At 38.2% G+C, this 23,469-nt stretch overlaps 1 non-coding gene and 1 pseudogene across 2 annotated transcripts; both read right to left on the reverse strand.

The window, feature by feature from the left end:
- Positions 1-1,447: 1,447 nt before the first annotated feature.
- Positions 1,448-7,564, reverse strand: LOC143534541 (uncharacterized; annotated as a pseudogene). The gene is made up of 5 exons (XR_013135567.1): positions 7,220-7,564; positions 5,565-5,601; positions 5,222-5,458; positions 5,084-5,131; positions 1,448-1,793 (listed from the first exon to the last, which is right to left on the reverse strand). The product of XR_013135567.1 is annotated as an uncharacterized LOC143534541 (transcript).
- Positions 7,565-12,733: 5,169 nt separating this feature from the next.
- Positions 12,734-12,805, reverse strand: TRNAT-UGU (transfer RNA threonine (anticodon UGU)). The gene has a single exon. It is a non-coding gene; the product is annotated as a tRNA-Thr (tRNA).
- Positions 12,806-23,469: the final 10,664 nt, after the last annotated feature.

The following is a 23,469-nucleotide window of genomic DNA, read 5'->3' on the forward strand; positions in this document are numbered from 1 at the left end:
GACCCAGTTTTTTTGTGCACCTCTAAATTGGTTCAACTCTATTCGGTTTGGTTTAGAACCGGTTTAGGGTTTTAACCGGTTTTTCCTCATACCAAATTTGAACTAACCGGTTTAGGGTTTTAACTGGTTTTTCCTCATACCAAATTTAGTAGCTCAGAAGGGGAACCGGTCCCAAAACAGGCAGGCTGGGTCAGTTTGGGTGAAGGTGGTTTTCTTGTCAAACCAGTTCAGGTCAGTGAACCGGCCCCAAACAGGTTTTTTTTGTTACTTCAAGCATCAAAATAATAATAGGCTTGAACTAGTAATCCAAATTATACCATCACAGCCTTCTCATTTCATGTAACATTGAATGTAATAGATAATAATAATAATAATAATAATAATAATAATAATAATAACATAACCCAAACAACACCAAACATGCATAAATTTTATAACTTTTCAATACAATCAACACCAAAAACCAAAACAACATCTACCCGTTTCGCAGTCTATCCATCCGATCAACGCTCTTTCAACCTCGTTCAAACTGTTGAAGGTCAACACTTTTCCTCGACTTTTCAATCACATTCATGAAGAAACGTGTATCGACTTACTTGTATACGATCAACGTCCCTCAGGTACGAGTATGCTATATCACCGATGGTTTTCCGAGATACGAGTTCTTCGACCTACAAAACGAACAGCACCGTGAGCTTACCCCTCAGAAAGGGACAGAGGGGCCCTCTTTGGGGTAACCCTCCGGTGTGAGAATCAGGTATTGTAGGAGAAGATAATCAAGATGTGAAAATGAGTAAAGGACTTAGAGTATATTTTCTTGTCTGCCTCCAACTGTGGAGGTGGTGTGGTATTTATAGTATTAGGGTTTCCAATGATTGGGCTCAGACCCAATTAGGGCCTTTTTGGCCTCCTCCTATTGCTTCGCGCCACGTGTACTTAGGACACCTGGTGCTTTTTCATTGATTATTCTCTGACCAAGGTATTTCACCTGACCCATGTGCCATCACGTGGTGGCACATGGGCTTTGCTGAGTTGTCCACCCTTCATTGGCAGCTGTCAACATCAGCACATTCTTTATTCCTTAAAAGATACATTCTGGAAGGTTGCCTGATGAGTACAATCATGGTTGTCCTTATCCTGATTTGGATTAGATTATTGTCTCATTTGTTGTGTGTCGCTTACGCGCGGCCTTTATGCGCCTATCCCGGGGATGCGCAAGGTCTTCTCTTTATTCTCACAGATGTTTCATGCGCTTGCGCGTATGTGGTATGCGTCACGCGCAGATGTTTCATGCGCTTGCGCATAGGTTTTGGCTTTGTGTCTTCATGACATCCTAATTTCAAGCCTCTTGTCTATATCTTGTGGGTTGACTCGCCCCGCTCGATGTTAAGCGGGTGCATACCCCTTCAATTCACATCCACACTTCTCCTCGACCTCTCCATTTGATCAAACGACATCCTCACCTTCTCAATCTTTTCAACTTTCGTCTTCTACATACTCTTCCTCGGTTTCTCTCGTTTATCAGTACTTTTTCGTGACGCTTCAAACACATCTGTACTCCTCCATGGCTGGTCAAAGTGCAGGTCAACGCTCCATCTTGAACTGCTGTTGTGCCTGTCTGATGGTGATTTCTCGACCGTTGATATAAACTTCTTTAAATGCCTGATGTATTCGGGATAAAGCTCCAAATCACAGTGGTTTCCGCCTTTAATCCAAAGCGGTTCGTATTTTTCTTTGCAAAGTTCCCATAATTGCTTTCAGTGACTGAAATCAACCACATCATCTGCAGTGCCCTGCAAAATAATAAGTTTTCACATATTTTTCGGTTATAAATTATAATCTGTAATTATTAATTATAAAATATAATTTTTTATAATATATATTTAATATATAATGTTAAACGAGCCTGCCATTTATATAATTTTTTTAAAATATATATTTAATAACTACTAATTAATAAATATAATGTTATGAAAAAATAAATAAAAATAACTAAGTAATATATATTCTTTTATACATAAAATTATAATAGAAAAAAATATATAAAATAATTATAATTATATAAAAAAGTAATTGATAAATAGTAAATGAGCCAAGCCCGAGCCGAGCTCGAGCTTCAAACTTCATTCACGATTCGAGCTCGAGCTTTGAAAATAGAGCTCGAAACGAGCAAGCTCGAGCCTAGTCGAGCTCAGGCTCGGCTCGTTTGCACCCCTAGTTAAAACCGAACCGAAAACCAAAACTTCGGTTTTTGGAGTATTTGAAACCGTTCGGTTTCGGTTCGGTTTTACCATTTGATCTTGAAAATTTTAGGTGAAAAGAAAGTTTTCAGAAAATAATTAATTTAGGTATAAATAATTTTGTTAATTGTAAAATAATAGACTATTAAACATTTTACCAAAAATATTGGAGTTACATGTTTATTAAATTCTTATAAATTACTTAATATAAAATATAAAATAACAAAAATTTAGGAATTTTGTTCGGTTCGGTTTTTTCGTTTTTTAGTATATGCAAAACCAAAACCGACCCATTAGTTCGATTTTTACAAAACTATAAAAACAAACTGTCGGTTATTGTTTCAGTTCTGTTTTTTCGGTTCCGGATTGTTTTTTTCGGTTTCTTGCACACCCCTGGGTTATATCATCATCATCATCATCATCATACTCAGTATATCCCACCAATAGCAAAGCTATGGTAGGGTCTGAGGAGGGTAAAATGTAGGCAGCCTTACCTCAACCAGATAGGTTAATCATCTGGGTTATATGATTAACCTTATTCAAAAATCAAGATTCAAACTTTATCTATAATCCTAGTGAATCAACTTTTTTTTCCTTATAATTTGCGGGTCCCATATTTCGCCTCGAATATGTAAACGGGACCCGTAAATTCATGATCACATCTATGTATCTAGCTTCTAATATAATTTGAATGTAGTCATTTAGCAAAAGTGAAAGTCTATATGGTCTTATTTAATTTTACCCTTTAAAGATTTATACACATCAGCATTGTTTGCACACTTGGGAGCCAGGTAAGCAATCTTTAAATTAAAACTTTGGGTAAAAGTACTTTTTTTTAATATAAAATAGTTAAAGCCTTAATGTTTAGATCTTGCAGGAAAAAAGTTAAGAAACTTATTTGAACAAAAAGTAAGAGTCCAATAATTTTCTTTTACTTATAAAAGAAAAAAGTAAAACAGCCTATTAAACTGCATTATTTAAATAAATTAAATCATTATTCAAATAATAGTTTCATAATCATGTTTAATAGAACATAATTAGCAGTGTTGCAAAAATCTCGACTAATCACCGATTAATCGCTAGTCCCCACTTCACTGATTAATTTTGGGCTAGTCGGCCAATGGTCAAATCCGGCCAAAATCGGCGGCTTCCGGCAAGATTCCGACCAAAATTAGTGGTTTCCGGCGAGATTCTAACCAAAATCGACGGTTCCGCGCGAGATTCTTGCAAAAACCAATGGTTTCAAGCGAGATTTCAACCAAAATATGTTTGTATATGTATAAAACTGAAAATTACATATAAAAATGTCTAAAAGTATAAAACTGAAAATTACATATGAAAATGTTTAAAATGTGTGCATATATATATAAAACTGAAAATTATACATTAACGTCCGATCCGATTAATCGCTAGTCCCCACTCCACCGCCCGATTAGCGACTTTTACAACACTGATAATTAGTAATTAAAGTCAGGAAACGAAAAAAAAAATTATTAGCGGGTTAACCATTTTTTAAATTTTCTTTGAAAGGCGGCATTTCATTAAAACAACAAAAACGAACTAGCAAGGAGCTAGAACGAAACACGACTAACGGGTTAACCTGACCCGACTAAACACTTATTAACTTAAGTTAACCAACCCATGACTTAACCTACCAACTGCTTTTATTAACACTTATGCTAGACAGCACATAGAATCTTTTTAAATTTTGATAATGATTATAAAGAGGAAGGTGGCAATCATTTAGGTATTAGCTGAGACATTAAATCAGGCCATAACATAATAACCAAAACATAGGTCCATCAACTCAAAAAACCAAATAATGACACTCAGATGGTGCTGCTAATATTATTATATAAAGCAACAAACAATATAAACAATTTCATATGGGTCCAGTTTGTTGACTCTAGAGTCTTTGATCTTTCATTACTAGGGGTGTAACTGAAAAAACCGAATCGAAACCGATAAAACAAAAAAACCGAACCGAAAAAACCAAACCGAGTTAGAAACCGACGGTTCGGTTTTGAACTTTAGCAAAAACCGAAATACTGGTTTTGGTTCGGTTTTGCATTTAAACCGAAAAACCGAACCGAACCGAAAAAACCAAACCGAATTAGAAACTGAAGGTTCGGTTTTGAACTTTAGCAAAAACCGAAATATTGGTTTTGGTTCGGTTTTGTATTTTGTTAAGAACCGAAAAAACCAAACCGAATTAGAAACTGACGGTTCGGTTTTGAACTTTAGCAAAAACCGAAATACTGGTTTTGGTTCGGTGTTGTATTTTGTTAAGAACCAAAAAACCGAACCGAACCGAACCGAAATAACCAAAAAATTGAAATAACCATAATATCTTAACCGTAACCATTAAAACAAAATCTACCGACGACCATTTGTTTAGGTATAACATATGGTTGAAAACAAATATAATTGGTTGCTACATATGGTTAATAACTAATAATACTAGTACTTTTAGTTTTGATTTTGATTTTTTGATTTTAAATGTAAATGTATTTGTTCTTAGCTTTTAATATTTGAAGCCCAAATATTCAATATTCTATTAATCATTAGTTTAAAGAAAAAAAATATCATGCTCAATTTCAATATCTTGGGTCAAGTGTTTTTTTTCCCAAAATGTTTTAGCTTGATTAGCAAAACCGAAAAAACCGCATCCAAAACCGAACCGAGCCAAAAAATCAAAAACCCAAAATCAAACGGTTTTAAAAAATCATAAAACCGAAAGTCTGGTTTTTGGTTCGGTTTTAGTCAATAACCGCACCACGCGCACCCCTATTCATTACCATATTATCTTTCAACAAATTTATAGAAATAATTTGCAGACTTACATGAATTATAAGCACCGGACAGTCGACGAGCGGGATTTTGTCAATGTTCTGCAAAACCATTAAAAAAAATTTTAAAAAATTTAAAAAAAATTAATAATGATTATAAAAGAGGAAAATTTTAAAAATTATATTAGGTACCTTATAAATGTCGAACCAATATGTGCGTTTAACCGGATACATGACTCTTAGTCCAGATAATATAGGACTATGCAGCACGACAGCTCTTAACCGAGGAAGACGAACTGCTAAATCTAAAGTGGGCCCGCTTCCAACGGATTGACCGTAAAGAACAATGTCTTCTTGTTTAGTCCCATAACTCTCTTCGAGACATTTATAAACAGCTTCAATATCTGCATATGTATTATTCTCACTTGGCTGCATAAAATGAATATTATTAACTAAGTACCAGATAATCGGTTGATTAAAGCTAGGGGTAGATTGGTAATTTCACATTTAGCTAAAATTTTATGAAATGAATCACCTTTCCTGTGGATTGTCCATATCCAGAGTAGTCATACCTGCAAATGTTTAAATATTATTAAATATATTTATACAAATTAATTGAAATTTATCTACTGTATATTAATACAGTAGAGATTCAATTAAGTATACAAATAAAATAAAACTTAAGATTCAATAAACACATAAGGGAGAGTTCAAACGTAAACCACTTTTAACTTAAAATCTCGTTCAAACCACTTTTAAACACTAATTTCGTAAATTTTTTTATTTTTTCGTTCTTTTTATATGTTATAAATCTTTGTCAAAACCAAATAGAAATTAAAAAAACATATGTAGCTTGCGGAAACACATATATGTAATTTGTAATCTATATATATGTATCTCTTACGAGATACATATATGTAACTTCACAAGATCATATATGTGCTTCACAAGCTACATATGTTTTTTTAATTTTTTATTTGGTTTGACAAAGATTTATAACATATAAAAAGAACGAAAAAATAAAAAAATTTACTAAGTTAGCGTTTAAAAGTGGTTTTCACGATCAAATTAACCATTAACCATACCCTAGCAGACCCATCTAAACAAATTAATACTTTAAACAATAAACAACCTCTAACTCACTAATTAACATATGGGATTTGAAATTGAGGATTAAACACTAAGCAACTACTATTAACTAATCAACCATCTAGTATGTGGGTTTCGAGTGGGCAAAAGAACTGCTTAGAAACCGGTTAACCGACCCGAAAATGGCCAAAACCCGAACTGAAATCAGTCGTAACTTGGTCAAGAATCTGGTTTCAACCCAAACCGAAACCAATCATAAACTGGTTTTAACTTTTGCAATTATGTAGAAACCGGTTTGGAACCGATTGAAACCGTAAGTTCGGAACCAGTTTGTAACTTTCTCCACCAAATCGGTTAATCGAACCGAAACCGACCAAAAACCGGTCAAAACCTGAACTTAAAACAGTCGTAACTTGGTCAAGAAACCGGTTTCATCCCGAACCGAAACCGATCATAAACAAGTTTTAACTTTTCCAATTATGTAGAAACCGGTTTGGAACCGATTGAAACCGTAGGTTCGGAACCGGTTTGCGGTTTTCTCCACCAAAAACGGTTCCAAACCGGTTAACCGAACCAAAACCGAACTGATCGTAACCTGATCAAGAAACCAGTTTCAAACCGAACCGAAACCGATCATAAACCGGTTTTTCACTTTTGTTGACCTAACCGAACCGGTTTGTAATTTCTCCACCAAAACCAGTTCCAAACCGGTTAATTGAACCGATCATAACCTGATCAAGAAACCAGTTTCAAACCAAACCAAAACCGATCATATACCGGTTTTGACTTTTTGTTGACCAAACCAAACCGGTTTGTAATTTTCTCCATCAAAACCAGTTAACCGAAACCGGGCAAAATCCGGTCAAAACCCGAACCAAAACCGATCGTAACCTGGTCAAGAAACCGGTTTCCACCCGAACCGAAACAGATCATAAACCAGTTTCAACTTTTGTTGACCAAACCGAACCAGTTTCAATTTATGCACCTCTAACTACAATTAACTAATTATAAGTTTATAAATTATAACCAGCTAAAAATTGCAGGCTTCAAGATTGACTAATCAAGTACTCATATTATCACATAATAATATAACAATCATACCCCATGAGATTAACTCTTAACCGAATACTAAGCTGAATAAACAGCTCATACATCTGCCCCAAATCCGCCGCGTTACCATGCGAATACAACACGGTGGTAGTCGCCATCGGATGCCTCACGTACACCGCCACTATCTCCGAGCCTCTGCGAGTATTCAGCTTCAGAATCTCAACGTTCTCACGGTGAGGAAACGGTGTCAGCACCAGCAGACCCGTTAACTCGTCTTTCATCAGCTTGTATGATGCTGGGTTTGGCGGGAAGAAGGCGAATTTTGCTGCCATTGATGACGTCATCCCACCCATGTTGTTATTATTATTATTATTTGTGTGTTCAGAGTGATGGTGATGGAATGTAATGCCCAGAAAACATTGGAGAAAGAAGAGATTGTTAATAAAATAATAATAATAATATTAATTTAATAATAATAATAAATTTAATAATAATAATATTATTATTATTATTATTATTTAATGAAGACTGAAGAGAAGGAAGAAGGTGTAGTGTTGGGATGGGAGGTATGGTTATGAAAGGAGGTGTGTGGGGCCCATGCGCATGGATCATGATATCTGCTGCTTTTTTAAAAATAATTAATTAATTATTAAAAAAATAAATAAAATACAATAAAATATTTATTTCTGTATTTGAATCTACTCTCCCTCCCTCACTCACCTTCTACTCTTACATTTCAATGTTTTGATCATTAGTAGTCGTTACACGTTGTGGTTTTTTAGGCCTAAAACGGAGGAGGCGCACCGCAACCCCCCTCCCGACTTTTGGAGGAAGAGTTTTGTACACAACGTTAGCATTCAGGTGTTTTAGGTATTTTGGTATTTTTTCCTCTTTTTTTTGTCCTTTTCCTTTTGTATTTTTTAGTTTTATTAGTAACAATAAAAATACAAAACGCTTCCTCCAGACATTTTGACTACACCATTATTTTTCAAAAAGCCAAAACTCTGATTGGGCGTCACATGGTGCAAAATGCTCAAGGATGTGGCTTTTAACTACACATGGTCTTTGTAAACTAGTGTTTTATCCGACGTATTGTGTTGTGGTAGGTTGATAAAACCCGAGCGATAATAAACCCAGATGTCGGCGGTCCGGATTTTATTAAGTTAAATCTCATATTTAGGTGTTCACTAGCTCATCCCTTCCTCCCAATCTTATACTTTAATATTCTTGTGAGTAAAAGTGTGTATTATTTAATTGATTACAATATACATAGGGAATTTGATGTAAAAGATGTTTAATAAGTTAACAAATTTAGTGGATGTATGTGTATTTTGGCTTAATTGTATGAATAGTTTAGCATCCTTCTTAGACTTTAAAAAAAGTTGTACACCACTTATAAGATTTCTACACACAAATGAACAATTTAAATAATAAAGTATACAACCACTATAGTCTATAGCAAGATTGATTATTTACAAAGTATTTTGTTGGTATACAAATTAAACTTTTATAAACCGGGAAGACTTCTATCAACCCAAGAGAAACTTTTTGGTAAAATCTAAGGCTACGTGTGATGGGAGATAAGTGTGGGGATTTTTATCATGTAACGTTCAATCAGCAAATGAAAGATTTTTATTTTAAAGGTGTAAAAAATTAAAATAATAATAATTGAAACAAGAAACCAGGCGACAAAAACAAGAAATGAGGGATTTGGGGAGGGTGTTTCCTCCAAAAATCGCCCAACATCGCTCTTTTTTCTTACCAATTACACTCATACTAAGCATGGTTGGTATAAGAAAATTAAAAAAAATTGAAAAAACAAGCATCTCACTTTGTATGAGAAAATAAGCAATTTGACAAATGAATAAATTATAGTCCATTATCATCAAGTCTCCGACAATTAGACAAAAAGGTTAAATATGAAGGCTCGGATATGCTATGTAGTATCTTATATATGCTACATGTGTACATGTATAGTAGAGTTATAATGTTTTACATAATAATAAATATTAATTATGTTATTTTATTCAATATATAATTATTGTGAAAGTATTATACTAATAAGTAAATTACAACATAGCTAGCTACCTCTCAAGAAAACTTGTAGCACAAACGGTTAGGCGAGAATACTGGGCGAGAATAATGAGCGAAATGGGGCGATAAAGAGGTGGAACACCCCCCCCCGGACGATAATTGGGCGAAAATGGGCGGGGCGGGGTATATTTGTCGCCCGTTGAAGAACAAAATAATAATAATTTAATAAAATGACCGTTGTGAAACGGTCAATTTAAAAAAAAAATTTAAACAATATATATATATAAACATACACCCTTCTTCTCCATTTTATATCCATTTTATACACAAATCGTACCCAATTTCTTACAAAAAATAAACAAAATGAATACTAGAAACAACCCGAACCAACCGAACTACCAACTCCCTGCTTTCGGTCAAGCGTATGGTTCGCAATCGAGCCAACCGAACCAACCGAACTACCAATTCCCTGGTTTTGGTCAAACGTATGGTTCGCAATCGAGCCAACCGAACCAACCGAACTACCAATTCCTTGGTTTCGGTCAAACGTATGGTTCGCAATCAAGCCAACCGAACCAACCGAACTTACAATGGAACCAATCGAGCCAACCGAACCAACCGAGCTATCCGTATCAACTTTCCGACCCGAACCTAAACATGTACGCCAACTTTCTCAGCCCCCAAAACACAATGCCGGCGTTTGGGTCTACACCATCGGAGTCGGAGCCGGTGACGGTACCAGATACGCAAACGTCACGGGCCTCCGGTTCAAGCAAAAAGCCGACCTGTAAACACAAAAAAAACAACCGGGGGAGACGATGGCGCAACGTGATCCATACAAGCATTGGAACGGGGAGGAGGAGATGGCCCTTGCAAGGGCTTGGATTAACATTTCGGAGGATCCCGACGTCGGTAAGTTTTTTAATATTAAGTATTCATTAAAAATGTATTTAGTGTTTATTAAAATATATACTAATTGTTACAAATAAATTTAGTTTGTAGCTAACTTTCAAGCCACCGGGGAGTTTTGGAATAAAGTATTTGAAGCTTGGCTCGCGATAACCGGTAAACCCGAAGACTACCGGGGAAAAGAAGCGGTTCAAGCCCACTGGAAGGGGCTTACCGCCGATTGTCAAAAATTTGCCGGGATAATTAACCGGTTGAAGGGGCCCGGCTGGCGTAGCGGGCATAACGACGTCTACATTATAGGTCAAGCCTTGAGCGACTTTCGAGCTCAGGGTCACACTGTTGAGCGGCCCGGGAAACCGTTCAAGTATTTGAGTTGTTGGGAAAAGCTACGTCGTTGCACGAAATTGAATGTGGTACCAACCGTTCCGGCCGCCCGACGAGCCGGCTCATCCCGGCCTTCAAAAAGGTCGAAGACATCGTCGTCGAAAAATCCGAGCACACCAAACACACCCTCCGATGCTCGTAGCTTCTTCCTCGACGACACGGTCAATTTAGCCGACGATGTTGATACCCTCGACGAAGATGAGGTAGAGGAGTTGCCTCGACCACGCGGGAGATCGAGGAAAAATAAGGGGGAAGGTTCGTCGTCAACACGATTCAATACGGAGCCGTTGAAATAAGCGACTTGGTCGGTCGTTTGGAAACAAATGCTACCGTAATTGGAGCCGACATTCGAGCATCCAACAAACAACAAGAAAAACTGAACCGGATGTTCGAATTAAAACAAATGAAAGACGACTACGGATCCCTCAAAGCGGAGGGGTTTCACGAGGATGCCGCATTATTGATGCAACGCCGACGTGAAAAAATGCGCGAATATTACGAATATTAGTTTCTTTTTTAGTTATGTTTTTTTTTGTTTTTTTCTTTAGTTATGTTTTTTAATATTTTTAGTTATGTATTTTTTTAGTTATGTTTTTTTTGTATTTCTTTTTAATTTTAATGCATTTTTATTTAATTATTTAAATAAATTGGTTTTTATTTAATTAGTTTTATAAAAAGAAAATAATAAAAAAACACACTGTGGGCCCAACTTGTAGCCCCTACACCATTACACCCCAAAAACAAATTTCCACTTCATGCTGACTGGGCGTCACGTGTCACAATTCGTCCCCAATTATAGCCTCTCCACTACACATAGCTTTAAGCATAAGTAATTTTCTAATGATGTAGCGTGAGTCCTAGTTTTCATGGAGGTGTAAAAGTAGGTATAGGCATGAAAAGCCATAATGAGTGTATATAGAATGGGCTCCTTTTTTTTTTCTTTCTTATTTTTTTTTATTAAAAAAATATGATAATTCGTGAACTTGCTTCGGGATTTCAGGACTGAGGAGGTTGTTTCGTAACCTCTGGTGCGTCAATTGAAGACTGTCCGGGTAAGATGTCTGAGCCAATAATTTATTGAATCAGTAGTGTTGTTTGGTTGGATCTCTAAATGAATATACAGAATAATTGTTAATACAAAATTATTTTGTGTGGCTCAAGTAGACCAACCAAAACATTTTCACTAAATTAAGATCAATTAATCGAAAATAATTTCCAACTACTTAGGCCAGTGAAGGTGGCAACAGACTTCCAATGTTACAGGTGGTTGTGGTTGTTTGGTTGTGCAAGGCGGCATAATTTGGAATAGAAAAAACGATGATTGTTAGATGGTTGTTTATAACACCGACTACTGGTGGTTGTAACAGTGGTTGGTGTGGCAGAGCTTGGGAAGAAACCGGTGATAATGGCAAAAGGGTTTTGACAGAGATATAAACTTCGGAATACATTAAATGTGAAAAAAATGTATTTTCTTCGGAATACATTAAATGGATGCTTAAATAAATGAAATGAATATATAGTACATGAAATGGAGGTATATATACATAAAATGATGATATACAATATGAAATACATGAAATAAAGTTAGGCCTACTTAAGCTTCTCATATACTTTATATATAATTGTCTTGTGTATTTGTATACGTTAACCTTTATGGGACTGGTTTTTCATTAATAATAGAACTTTTCTCCTACCCATTTGATAAGCATAATTGTTTTGATTTCTTATCTACCGTTTTTCAGTTAATTCGGCTAATTTTGGTTCGGTTTCTTTAATTTCCGGTACGTTTAACGGTTTGGTTACTGATCACCCCTTCATATAAAGAGCCAAACATCATTAGAGAAAATGATCATATAAAAAATATGAACTTGATGGGTACGAAATATTTGACGTTCATCATCGGCATCAAAATCTAATCCAACGAGCTTTTTCCTCGACAATTTTCAGTTGTTTTTTTTTGAAATTAATAGACAAGTCTATACAAGTTCATAAACGCACCGAAGTATCCAAACCCAATCAAGTATTCAATATTTATGGTGTTTTAATTCATTATCCAGTATTTTTGGTTTTTCGTTACCGTATATAACCGACCTTTTTTTATGTTCTTTTGTTTTCTCGTTTTTGAAATCAGGTTTTTTTTCTTTCTCTAAAGCGATTCTTAAAATAAATAAATAAATAAAATCCTGAAATTAAACAGGGGTTAATGAAAATACGAAATTAAAAAAAAAGTGAAAAAAATGCCCCCATGCAGGATCGAACTACAGACCTCCAGTTTACAAGACTGGCGCTCTACCACTGAGCTATAGGGGCCTTGTTTGTTCACCTGAAGAATTTGTTTACTTCTATATGATTTAATTCTTTCACTATAATCTGTTTTGTTTTATTGGATGCGGCAAATGAAAATAACCAGGTATCATATGAAATAACATCCCCTTATCCAATGATATATGTATAACAAAAACCTAGTGTTTTATGTAATTTACAACAAAAGATTTTTGTAAATTGATTGTGTAGATATACGACTAACCTAAAATAAAACATACTAGTGGGTGAATCAAGTGTATAAGAACAGTGTCACGAAATAAAATTTTGATTTTATGCAAAGTAATGTTATGACTTATATATCAACGAATGTTAACTTTTGGGACATTAACATGAAAATATAATTACATTTTTATATTTCGGGCTCGGGTCCGGTTCATAACATGAAAATATATACGACTAACCTAAAATAAAACATACTAGTGGGTGAATCAAGTGTATAAGAACAGTGTCACGAAATAAAATTTTGATTTTATGCAAAGTAATGTTATGACTTATATATCAACGAATGTTAACTTTTGGGACATTAACATGAAAATATAATTACATTTTTATGCAAAGTAATGTTATGACTTATATATCAACGAATCAAGTGTATAAGAACAGTGTCGCGATATTAAAAACATACTAGCTGGGCTAATTCGGGCTCGGGTCCGGCTCATAACATGAAAATATAATTACATTTTTATATTTCTTAAAGAAAAAGTTAACTTTTGGGACATTATATTTTTATTAGAAGAGAGTTGCAATCCTACTAGCAAACTGACAATTTTTTTTTTCAAGAACAATAATGATTCTTCATTATATAGAAACATATATATTATAACAACATAGCAGGTAGGCGGGCAACAAGCTGCGCCGCCACCCCTTTCTGAATTGCAAACCCTAACCTGCTAAAGATATACCCCTGCCCCTTTGGAGTCGACACATTGCTATGCACAACCCGTTGGACCCTGGTTAGGAAACGGATAGCTTCCGGTGCCAAGGAGCCAAAGGTATCAAAAGCCAAAGGGACAAAAACATGTTGGTTCTCTTCGCAGGCTTTAGCATGTTTCTCCACCTTCTTCGTTTCAGCCCTTTTCATTGTTTGTCCAGCTACAAACTCATTATCCCTCAAACCAGCTAAGGGAGATACCCCTGACAATTGGAATCAAGTTAATATGTTTATTATAATTTTTATATATCTTGATGTAGATTATATATATACTACCAAAATCTTTACCAGTTTATCATATAGTTATTTGTTTGTAGAACCTTGAGAAATCAATAGCTGGTAATAAGGTGGTTGTTTATGTAATTAGATAGTTATTTGTTCATATCTTTTGGATTGAGGTCTTAAAAAAATCTTGGTTAAATAAAAGTTAAGTTTAATAAACATTTACTCTCAAGTGATTATTCGAAAGGTCTTGGATGGATACAAGAGGCTTTGCCTGTTAGATAAAAGACCACGATTTAATCTCACTGAAGAGGTAGGTCCCAGCAGAGCCCAGTTGGACCCGCAAGACTCACCTTGAAGAGGGACGTCTGCGCAGAAACCAACTGGATCCGCAGGACCCACCATGCTCAGAGACGTGACGTCCTTACGCGCAGTACGCAAGCTGTTCCCGCAGGAAATGCCTCCCAATGGTGAAGGACTCTGCCTGTTCCCGCAGCTGCGGATACAAGCCATCAGGGAAGGCCACCCGCGCAGCAAGGCTACACGCACAAGGCACTTAGCTCTCACTCAGTGTCACCTGAAGGAATGAGCAAAGCCGGGAACAATCCCGCACAAGGGCGGGAGGGGAATACTCCCGCCCAAATAAGCCAGTCCGTACGATACGGGAAGATCTTCTGTACTGTACCTGACGAGGTATGGGCAAAAGATCTGACTAAAGATACGACAGCTTATTGACAACAGTATGGCGAGCAGCATGCTCCTGTACTGTATGTCATTATTTGCCGCTGCCTACTCACCAACTCCTGTCATACCACGTGCATAGCCGGCAGTTGGTGGAAAAGGAATAGTACACAGTAGGCCTGGTCACTATCAGCCGCTGCCTACCCACCAACTACCAGCAGGGAACGTGCGTAGGCCACAGTTGGTAGAACAGGAATACTATTCAGCAGGCCACACCTCCTTGGAAACCTACCTTCGGCTATAAATACCCCAAATGGTATGATCATCTCATCTTATCATATCTTATCACATTATCATCATATTATACCTGATATCTGCTCTAGCAATCTCTTAATATACATTTATATTTAAAGAGCAAGCAAGTCTGATTCTCACGCCGGAGGGTGGTCACAAGGAGGAACCCCCCCCCCCCCTTCTCAGTGACAAGCTCACGGTGTCTGTTTTGCAGGTTATCAGAAGAACCATCTTTGCCGGGTCTAACCCCTCGTGGGAAACATCTATCTAACCCCCAGGTTACCCGTAATCTGCCCGGGGTCCGGTTAGTGTTTCTTCATTGGCGCCATCCGTGCATAAAAGCTAGAACATTTTTCTCCAGTTTTTTCAAACTTCTGGAAAGATGGTTAAAGAAACTCCGGTAACCACAACCCCAGCTACTGGGGGGAATATCGGCTACACAGTCTTTACAAACACTACCCCGGTTACCCAAGCCGGGGCAAGTGAAGTAAATTTTACGAACACTACCCCAGTTACCCAAGCTGGGGCAAGTGCAGTAAATAATCGCTCACTGGGATTCACCGATACCCAGTTAGAGAAATGAACAAGGCTCCCCCGCCAAACACTCGATGAAGTTAAGGCATGGGCGGAGGCACGTCAGAAGGAATTCCAAGCTGAGTTGGACGAACGCTTGCGTTCCGTCCAACAGGCTGACGAATTCGAAGAATACTTGGATGACTCGGAGGAATCCGACACCGACGCGAACCCTCGCCATAGGGCAAAAGGGAAGCGTAAGGAAACAGACTCCCAACCGAGAAGGCGTTTTGGGGAAGCCTTCAAACCAAAAAACCCAGGTGGAAGTCCACGTGACTTCTCGAAAACATTTAGACCAACTGTTGCAAATGCGGGAACGTCCAAATTTGCAAGGGACATTGCAGATGCAATCGCCCCAAAAAGTGCCAAACAGATGTCCAACATCGGCACTTATGATGGTATATCTGATCCAGACGATCATTTGAACAGATTCATAGCGGGGGCAACCGTCAGCAATTGGACGGAACCTACGTGGTGTTACATGTTCCAAATGACGCTTGTTGGGCCAGCTAGAGCGTGGTTCGATCGTCTACCGGTCAACCACATCTACGACTGGGCAGACTTCCAACAGAAGTTTAGCCAACACTTCAGCCAACAACGAAAGTATACCGAAGAGCAATAGACAATCCTCAAATGCATTCGAGAGGAAGATGAATCTTTGCCAGACTTCATCACTCGCTTCAACTCAAAGAAGCTAAGTCTGGGTAACATTAGCGAAGATCTTGTTCGCGCTGCTTTCATCCAGGGCGCGAACGACCCAGAGCTCATCCGCACCTTAACGGGTAAAGATGGCATGCCATCCACATGGGATGCCATCATGACAGCAGCTAAACGCTTTGCGGAAACGGAGAAGCAACTGGGTAGAGATCTCCCCCAGAGCACAAACCTCTACACCCAGAGAACAAGAGAAGACAACGTCCTTACCGCCCGACTAAACAAAAAGCGAAAGCTAGGCATTTGGCAGTCAAGGGTAAACTTTGACACCTCATCCGGCTTGCAACATCGGTTAGGCGGAAGGGATAACGTACAGTCAAACCAGAACTCCAGATGGACGCCACTCACCAAAAGCGTCACCGAGATATTCGCCACTGAGGAGCTCCCATGGCCAAAGCCTCCAATAATCCGACATCGTCACAATGCTGATCGGAGCAAATACTGTGACTTTCACAGGACAAAAGGCCACAACACAGAAGAATGCATAGACGTAAAGGACATGGTCGAAGCATTTGTCAGAGATGGGATGCTCGCGCACCTCGTGGCGCAATGAACGCTGAGCAGGCTGATGCGTGTAGAACCCCAGCTGGGGAAAACACGAATAAAATTCCAGCTTCAATGTGGAGACTACATGTTGCGTAAAGAACGAGATCCCGAACCAGGTGCGTATCGGCTCGATGGCACTCACATCCCAACAACATGGAAGGGAGCTCATTTACACAGTTTGCATGTAGATCAATTCCAAATTTGTAAAGAAAAGGCCAAGAGCCACTTCTAATGGAAATGATTCTCCTTAGAACATCGACGCTGATGATTTTACATTTATACTTTTATGAACTTCCAACACGGATATGCCGGTTTTCACCACATAATTACGTGGAAAGTCGTTGCGTGGGGAAGGCGGCAAAACTCGCATAAACCCAAAAAACGGCAAACCTTCACGCATGTCAGTTGAAGGGGAAAAGTTCAGTCATCCCACTAAATGAAAGTGCCGGTCTATCCGCATGAATCATGATAGAGGAAACTGAACACTTACCTATTAACAACCGCGCGTCGAACGGTTAATTTATTCAGCACGGATATGCCGGTTTTCACCGCATAATTATGTGGAAAGTCGTGTTGGGTTTCTATGGATAATTTATACTTAGTTAACCATTTAACTAGTCACAATTAAGGCGGAAGCGTGATATTTACAAACTAAACATATGTATCCATGTGTTTATATATGTATATATTACAAGTTTATATAAGATATGTTCATGAACAACCTAGTTTATTCATGTCATAAGATTACCAATAATCTATTTATTAGAAACCCGAAGCAAGGATCAAATGATATGGAAAAACTAAACTATCAAAACTATAAACACTTACATTCTTAACCTTTTAAGAGTGTAGTTGATGTTGAAGAAGATGATGATGTTGATGCTAGATTTTCAAAGGGAAAATCCTCAAACGGAATATACCCCGAGCCTCCAACACACACCGAGCTATGTTAGGGAGCTTGAACACGAATAACCGAGACCCGAGCCTCTTCTTTTTATCTTGGCCGAAAACAAGAACAAAGAAAAAGGAAAGAGTTGTGTGTGTTATTTGTTACTTGAAAGTTTTTTTGATATCTATAAAATCTTCCAATCAATATCATATATTGTGTTAGGTTTTAAGTCAAGTAATAAACACTCAACCTTCACCAAATCCATGACAAAACTTGACCAAAACCTTGGGGTGTGGGGCCCACCCAAAACCGGCCCCAAAATATATTTTATTTTTTATTTTTTATTTTTTTTATTTTATTTATTTTATACATTATAAAATATATAAACACTCCATCTTTCATAAACCATTTTATAAAAGAACACATAGTTAAATAATCATTCCAATAATAATTATTTGAATAAATAAATTAACCAATTAATTTATTTAACACTTTCAAGTAGGTATTCAGAAACCCGATTTTCTGAATGTATCGTGTTCTGTATTTGTCTCATAGATCTTATCTTAACAAATACATTATTGGTGTGTGTCTAACTCGTTATTGGGTATGACCCGACTTGGATCAAACACACCTAGCCACATTAACCTAATTATGTGTCTCGGGCATACGATATTCCAACAATCTCCCACTTGCACGAGACTCATAGGAAGTTAATGCTAATGGTGAATACCGCCTAACAACAGGTCACCACCCCTAGTGTGTTTGACTAAGTGCCATTCAATAACATCATCCCCTTCAAGTCCATACTTGATATGATATAGGTAAGTCTTATCATTATATCCCTTTGTTACTAGATGTCCTGTCAAATCGAAGAGACACAGAGTGATCATTCTCTCAATGATTTAACTTAACAGGCCTTAGACATCTAAACTCTCAACACATAAGAGGAACAAATTCCATCTTGACTGCATACATCCTCATTGACATCTCATATGATATCTGAGCTCTTTCTTACACGTCATCGTGTTACCGAAATAACCAAGAAGAGAGTCAAGATATCAGACTTGATGAAAAACCAGATCCAATATGCATCTCAGGTCAAAGGACACAATGATACTCGCCTTTACTCAAGGATTACTTATGATCAGTTGCACTAACTCCATGCAGTGATCCTTGAGAGCGGATCATGTCCAATATTTGTATCCCACAAATATCTATGAACCTTGGTGGCAAACCTATGCCCTATATTCATCACATGAATATCAACCAATCCGGGTTCATAATAGTCTTAACTTCATACTTGTTCCCACAAGTATGATCGACTACGGACGTTTAGAACAACATAAGTCATTCATGGATTAAACATGCAAATATAGAACATAACTCATTGAATAATTAAACATAATTAATTTTCATGAGATACCCATTACATTCGTTCTTATACAAACACTAAATACAGATTAAATCCACTCACTAGAATACCGAAGTCCTAATGCACAAACATGACCCTCATGCTTTGGCCTATCGAGGAGCTTCGTGAGTGGGTCCGCAATATTTTGATCGGTATGAACTTTATGAATACATATCTTTCTCTTTTCAACTTCATCCCTTATGTAGTTGAATCTGCGCTCAATGTGCCTCGTTTTCTGATGAGCACGAGGCTCCTTGATCTGTGCAATAGCACCCTCATTGTCACAGAATATCTCTAGGGGCTCCTGAATGGTAGAGATAATCCCTAGATCCATGATGAACTTTTTCATCCATGCAGCCTCTTGGGCTGCCATTGAAGCGGCGATGTACTCAGATTCTGTAGTGGATAACGCGACAACATCCTGCTTCGAACTCTTCCAAGAGACAGCGCCTCCATTCAAAATGAAAACATATCCCGACTGTGACCGAGAATCATCTCGGTCAGTTTGGAAACTCGCATCCACGTAACCCTTTACGACGAGTTCCTCCTCACCAGACCCATATATTAAAAACATATCCTTAGTCCTTCTAAGGTATTTTAATATATTATTGACAGCCATCCAATGACTGTCACCTGGGTTGTGCTGGTATCTACTCGTTATGCTTAAAGCATACGAGACGTCCGGTCTAGTGCACATCATTGCATACATAATAGATCCTATTGCCGAAGCATAAGGAACATGCTTCATCCTATCCTGCTCTTCCTTAGAGCTAGGACTTTGGGATGAGCTTAACACGGTTCCTCTAGGAATAGGTACCAAACCTTTCTTAGAGTTTTCCATCCTGAACCTTTTCAGGATTTTATCAATGTATGCACTTTGATTGAGTCCGATCAATTTCCTTTGTCTATCACTATAGACCTTTATTCCCAAGATATATGTCGCTTCTCCAAGATCCTTAATTGAGAAACGACTACTTAACCACGCTTTAACGTTTTCCATACTTGGTATATCATTTCCAAATAAAAGTATATCATCGACATACAAAATAAGGAACATGACTATACTCCCACTAGCCCATTTATACACACACGCCTCATCACCGTTTTGGACGAAACCAAACGCTTTGATTTCTTCATTAAAACGATGATTCCACATCCGTGATGCTTGTTTCAACCCGTAGATTGATTTCCTTAACTTACATACTTTGTCAGGATTAGATGGATCGACAAAACCTTCAGGCTGAACCATATGGACATCTTCCTCAAGATATCCATTAAGAAAAGCGGTCTTGACATCCATCTGCCATATCTCATAATCAAAATGAGCTGCAATGGCAAATAATATCCTGATCGACTTAAGCATCGCGACCGGCGAGAAGGTTTCATCATAATCAATCCCTTGAGTTTGTGTGAAACCTTTTGCTACAAGTCGTGCTTTGTAAGTATCTAGATTTCCATGCATATCGGTCTTCTTCTTGAAGACCCACTTACATCCAACCAGTTTGGAGTTAAGTGGACGATCAACCAATTCCCAAACTTGGTTATCCTGCATGGATTGCATCTCGGCGCTCATGGCTTCAAGCCACTTGTCACAATCAGGTTGTGAGATAGCATCTTTGTAGGAGATCGGTTCATCCGAATCGACCAAGTAGCAATCATCCACGAGAAATCCATATTTCTTGGGAGGTCGACTAATCCTACTAGATCTGCGAGCAACGTGTGTATGATCAACCATTTGATCACCTTCAACATCCTCGTGTTGAAAACTAGTATCGACCAACTGTGTATCATCCAGTGATTCTTGAACCTCTTCAAGTTCCACTCTCTTTTCACTAGGTCCTTCCATAAGGAACTTAGTTTCTAAGAAGTATCCTTTGCGTGAAACAAACACCTTTTGTTCACTAGGATCATAGAATATATATCCTATATCATCCTTTGGGTATCCTATGAAGATACACCTGATGGATCGAGCCTCAAGCTTATTTGGGGTGTCACGTTTAACATAAACTATGCATCCCCATACCCTTAAATATGAAAAGGATGGAACCTTTCCATGCCACACTTCATAGGGTATTCGATCCACCTTTTTGGTCGGGGCCATATTCAAAATACGAGCCGCTGTAAGTAGCGCATATCCCCAAAATGATGGTGGTAGTGAGCTTCGTGCCATCATTGATCGAACCATGTCCAACAGTGTTCGATTCCTCCTCTCGGATACTCCATTATGTTGAGGAGTACCAGGAGGAGTGAGCTGTGAAATAATTCCACAATCTCTAAGATGACTTTGAAAAGCATCACTTAGGTATTCGCCTCCTCTATCGGAGCGGAGTACCTTGATTGTTCGGTCGAGCTGATTTTGTACTTCATTTTGAAATTCCTTGAACATGTCAAAGGCTTCATGTTTGTGTTTCATTAGATACACATACCCATATCGACTAAAATCGTCGGTAAAGGTGATGAAGTACCTTTCACTATTCCTACTAGTGGGCTTGAGAGGTCCGCATACATCCGTATGTATGATACCTAACAAGTCCTTAGCCCTTTCATTTGTACCTTTAAAAGGTTCTTTGGTCATCTTGCCTTGAATACAAGATTCACACTCATCAAACGAACCTAACTCATTTGTTTTCAAAAGACCATTCTTTTGGAGAGTATTTACACGATTCTTGTTTATGTGTCCAAGACGACAATGCCAAATGTAGGAATCACTCAAATCCTTTTTGAGTCTTTTAGTGGAAGTTTGATATAATGAGCTATTTGAGGTATTGTCTTGAACCAATTCATAAATACCGTTGTTTGGTACAGCTTTAAAATAAAAGATACCATTAGATGATACATGCATTTCTGATTTTACAAATTTAAAGTCAAAGTTACATTGTCTAAGAAGGTGCACGGAAATAATGTTCCTAGTCAAACTAGGAGCATACAAAACATTTCTCAAAACAACTTCCAAACCACTTGGAAGCGATAAAGTGAAGTCTCCTCTAGCGACCACATGCACCCTTGCACCGTTGCCCATGAAAAGACTCACTTCGCCCTTCTTTAAGTCTTCATTCCTTTTGAACCCCTGCAACCAATTGCAAATATGAGTTCCACATCCGGTATCCAATACCCATGTGTTAGAAGAAATAAGATTTAGCTCAATATTAATCATAAAGACATTACCCGAGGCATGCCCCGCATTCCTCTTGTCTCTTAGCTCCTTTAGGTAGACCGGGCAATTGCGTTTCCAATGTCCGGTCTCACCACAACCAAAACAAGGATCATCCTTATGACCCCTCGGTTCCACAACCTTTTGTTTCTTTGCCATAACCGGTGATTTGCCCTTACCCTTAGGGGGTGTTTGGTACAGAGAAAAAGAATGGAAGAAATGGAAATAGAAATGGGAGAGAAATGGAATTGGAGAGAAATAGAAATGGGTGGAGAATTGACAATCATTTCCTTTGTTTGGTACAATAGAGAAATGGGTGGAGAAACGGGAGCAGAGACGTGATTAGGGTTCCGCCTCGGCATCATCATGGTGGAGAAATGGTGGCTCAGAGACGCGTCGCAACACCGCGAACGGAGTAGAGCGTCATCATCATCGCCGCGCAACATCAACACCGCGATTTAGGGTTCCGCCTCGCAACACCGCCTCGCGATTTAGGGTTTCGTTTTGGCTCAGAGACGCGAACGGACGTGGCTGCGGCGTCGGCCGCCGTGCCGGACGTCGGCATCATCATCACCATCGCCGGTCGGAGCATCATCATCATCATACGCGAACGGAGTAGAGCAGAGACGCGATTTAGAAGCAGAGAGAATTCCATTTCTCTTCCAAATGGAGAGAATTGGATTTCTCTACTTTTTGCCTACACCCAATTCTCAGAGAAAACCAATTCTCCGCCTAATTCTCCCAAACAAGAGAAACCTAATTCTCCACCCTCAAATCTCTCTACCAAACACCCCCTTAAGATGCACAGGAGGACCCTTTCTTTTTGCTACCTTAGCCTTAGGATTGGGTTGAGATCGATTCTTGGATCTACCTTCATTGATCGCAAACACGGGTAAAACCCTTTTACCCATGCTCGCCTCGGCTGTTTTAAGCATTGAGTGAAGTTCTCCAATGTTTTTGTCCCACCCGTTCATGTTATAATTTAACACGAAAGTGTCGAACCTTTTCGACAAAGAGTTAAGGATCAAATCCGTTGCTAACTCTTTTGAGATGGGACAATTGAGCTTGGCGAGGCGATCAATGTAACTTTTCATCTTAAGCACATAAGTTGAAACTGGTTGATTATCATCCATTCTACATGCATGCAAGGCTCGAACCGTTTCGAACCTTTCAACTCTTGATTGCTTAAGGAACATTTCCTTAAGTTGAGTAATCATGTCGTACGCATTATGGTTTT

Source organism: Bidens hawaiensis, unplaced genomic scaffold (assembly GCF_021521415.1).
Source record: "Bidens hawaiensis isolate Kalapana, Puna unplaced genomic scaffold, B.hawaiensis_p1.1 tig00010199_1, whole genome shotgun sequence".
Lineage (NCBI taxonomy): Eukaryota > Viridiplantae > Streptophyta > Magnoliopsida > Asterales > Asteraceae > Bidens > Bidens hawaiensis.